Source organism: Mirounga leonina, unplaced genomic scaffold (genome assembly GCF_011800145.1).
Source record: "Mirounga leonina isolate KUSES-001 unplaced genomic scaffold, KU_Mleo_1.0 Mir_92, whole genome shotgun sequence".
Taxonomy (NCBI): Eukaryota; Metazoa; Chordata; class Mammalia; order Carnivora; family Phocidae; genus Mirounga; species Mirounga leonina.
This window is the reverse complement of record NW_023270852.1, coordinates 21,384,106-21,387,834: the sequence shown is the minus strand read 5'-3', so window position 1 is coordinate 21,387,834 and position 3,729 is coordinate 21,384,106. Positions and strand designations below refer to the sequence as shown.

General features: G+C 36.6%; 1 non-coding gene across 1 annotated transcript; it reads left to right on the top strand.

Moving 5' to 3' along the window:
• Positions 1-2,354: 2,354 nt before the first annotated feature.
• Positions 2,355-2,504, top strand: LOC118004334. Its single transcript, XR_004677538.1, has one exon. It is a non-coding gene; the product is annotated as a U12 minor spliceosomal RNA (small nuclear RNA).
• Positions 2,505-3,729: the final 1,225 nt, after the last annotated feature.

Below are 3,729 nucleotides of genomic sequence, written 5' to 3'. Positions count from 1 at the left end.
AAGATTCCTTAGCCCAGACTGGGCAAGGGCAGGGCTATTCCACCTCTGACAAAGACATTTGGGAACCACGGCAGCAGGGCCCTCCTCCAGAAGATCAGCAAGAACAGCCAGCCAAGACCAGGTTTAATGATCAATGAGAATGGCAGAACTCCAGCACTAGGGGAATACTGCACATAGAATTCATGCCTTTTTTTCCCACTGATTCTTTAGTCTTTCAAAGTTAATTTTTTTAATTTTCTTTTTTTTCTATTTTTTTTTTGAATTTTTCTTTTTCCCTTTTTCAACCAACATCTCATCCATCCCTTTTTTAAAAATCTTTTTTATTTTTCATTTTTAGTCATATTCTATCCCTTCATTGTAGTTAACCCTATTTTTGGTATATATATATATATATATAAATTGTTCTCTCTTTAAAATTCTGGGATACAGATTCTTCTAAGAGACCAAAATATACCCTAAATCTCTAGTGTATGGCTTTGTTCTAGTCTCCAGCCTGATCACATTCTCTCCCATTTTTTTTTTTAATTTCTCTTCTTACTTTTTTCAACCAACTTCTTATCTTATCAATTCCTTTTATGAAATCTTTTATAATTTTTATCTTTATAATCATATTCTATCCCTTCATCATATTTACCCTTATTTTTGTACATATATAAGCTTTAGTTTCTTTAAAATTTTGGGAGGCAGTTTATTCTAACAGACCAAAATACATCTAAAATCTAGTGTGTGGTGCTGATCTATTCACCAGCCTGATCATATTGGATCATATTCTTTTTTTTATTTTCTTTTTTCTTTCTTTCCCTTTCTTTTCCCCTGGTTTCAGGTCTCTTCTGATTTGTTTAGTGTATATTTTTCTGGGGTCGTTGTTACCCAGTTAGCATTTTGTTCTCTCATTCATCTATTCTCCTCTAGACAAAATGACAAGATGGAAAATATCACCTCAAAAAAAAAAAAAAAAAAAAAAGAACAAGAGGCAGTACTGACTGCCAGGGACCTAATCAATATGGACATTAGTAAGATGTCAGAACTAGAGTTCAGAATGACGATTATAAAGATACTAACTGGGCTTGAAAAAAGCATGGGAGATACGAGAGAAACCCTTTCTGGAGAAATAAAAGAACTAAAATCTAACCAAGTCGAAATCAAAAAGGCTATTAATGAGGTGCAATAAAAAATGGAGGCTCTAACTGCTAGAATAATTAAGGCAGAAGAGAGAATTAGTGACGTAGAAGACCAAATGATGGAGAATAAAGAAGCTGAGAAAAAGAGAGATAAGCAACTACTTGATCACGAGGGCAGAATTCAAGAGATAAGTGATACCATAAGACAAAACAATATTAGAATAATTGGGATCCCAGAAGAAGAAGAAAGAGAGAGAGGGGCAGAAGGTATAATGGAGCAAATTATAGCAGAGAATTTCCCTAACTTGGGAAGGAAACAGACATCAAAATCCAGGAAGCACAGAGAACCCCCCTCAAAATCAGTAAAAATATGTCAACACCCTGACATCTAATAGTAAAACTTACGAGTCTCAGAGACAAAGAGAAAATCCTGAAAGCAGCTAGGGACAAGAGGTCTGTAACCTACAATGGTAGAAACATTAGATTGTCAAGAGACCTATCCACAGAGACCTGGCAGGCCAGAAAGGACTGGCAGGATATATTCAGAGCACTAAATGAGAAAAATATGCAGCCAAGACAAACAAAAACTAAAAGAATTTGTGAACACCAAACCAGCCCTAAAAGAAATATTAAAAGGGATCCTCTAAGCAAAGAGAGAGCCTAAAAGTAACATAGACCAGAAAGGAATGGAGATAATATACAGTAACAGTCACCTTATAGGCAATAAAATGGCACTAAATTCATATCTTTTGATAGTTACCCTGAATGTAAATGGGCTAAATGCCCCAATCAAAAGGCACAGGGTATCAGATTGGATAAAAAAAACAAGACCCACCAATATACTGTCTGCAAGAGACTCATTTTAGACCCAAAGACACCCCCAGATTGAAAGTGAGGGGGTGGAAAACAATTTACCATGCTAATGGACACCAAAAGAAAGCTGGGGTGGCAATCCTTATATCAGATAAATTAGATTTTAAACCAAAGACTGTAATAAGAGATGAGGAAGGACACTATATCCTACTTAAAGGGTCTATCCAAAGAGAAGATCTAACAACTGTAAATATCTATGCCCCTAACATGGGAGCAGCCAATTATATAAGGCAATTAATAACAAAAGCAAAGAAACACATCTACAAAAATACAATAATAGTGGGGGACTTTAACACCCCCCTCACTGAAATGGACAGATCATCTAAGCAAAAGATCAACAAGGAAATAAAGGCTAAATGAATGCCTTAAAGTTATGAGTAAGGAAAATAACGATTCAGGGTGACGCCCGAATCATCACTGCTAATGTGAGACGAATTTTTGAGTGGGTAAAGGTTGCCCCTAAGGTGACCCGCCTACTTTGCAGGATGCCTGGGAGTTGCGATCTGCCCACCCCCCCTCTTTAACACTGAAAGAGTAGATGGACTGGCGGAAGTTGGCAAGCAAGTTTGGAGGGATTTCTTTCTTTTCTAAGCTATTATTCTTGTGTTCTTTGGGGAGGGGTGGCATCAGCCACTACTGTTTAAAAAAAAAAAAAAAGACTAAATGACACACTGGACCAAATGGACTTCACAGATATACTCAGAACATTCCATCCCAAAGCAACAGAATACACATTCTTCTCTAGTGCCCATGGGACATTCTCCAGAATAGATCACATCCTAGGTCACAAATCAGGTCTCAACTGTACCAAAAGATTGGGATCATTCCCTGCCTATTTTCAGACCACAATGCTTTGAAACTAGAACTCAATCACAAGAGGAAAGTTGGAAAGAACTCAAATACATGGAGGCTAAAGAGCATCCTACTAAAGAATGAATGGGTCAACCAGGAAATTAAAGAAGAATTAAAAAAATACATGGAAACCAATGAAAATGAAAACACAACTATTCAAAATCTTTGGGATGCAGCAAAGGCAGTCCTAAGAGGAAAGTATATAGCAATACAAGCCTTTCTCAAGAAACAAGAAAGGTCTCAAATACACAACCTGACCTTACACCTAAAAGAACTGGAGAAAGAACAGCAAATAAAGCCTAAATCCAGCAGGAGAAGAGAAATAATAAAGATCAGAGCAGAAATCAATGAAATAGAAACCAAAAGAATAGTAGAACAGATCAACTAAACTAGGAGTTGGTTCTTTGAAAGAATTAATAAGATTGATAAACTCCTGGTCAGACTTATCAAAAAGAAAAGAGAAATGACCCAAATCAACAAAATCATGAATGAAAGAGGAGAGATCACAACCAACACCAAAGAAATACAATTATAAGAACATATTATGAGCAACTCTATGCCAGCAAATTAGATAACCTGGAAGAGATGGATGCATTCCTAGAGATGTATCAACTACCAAAACTGAACCAGGAAGAAATAGAAAACCTGAACAGACCTATAACCACTAAGGAAATTGAAGCAGTCATCAAAAATCCCCCAAAAAACAAAAGCCCAGGGTCAGATGACCTATTCTTCTGAAACTGTTCCAAAAAATAGAAATGGAAGGAAAAGTTCCAAACTCATTTTATGAGGCCACCATTACCTTGATCCCCAAACCAGACAAAGACCCCATCAAAAAGGAGAATTTCAGACCAATATCCCTGATGAACATGGATGCAAAAAT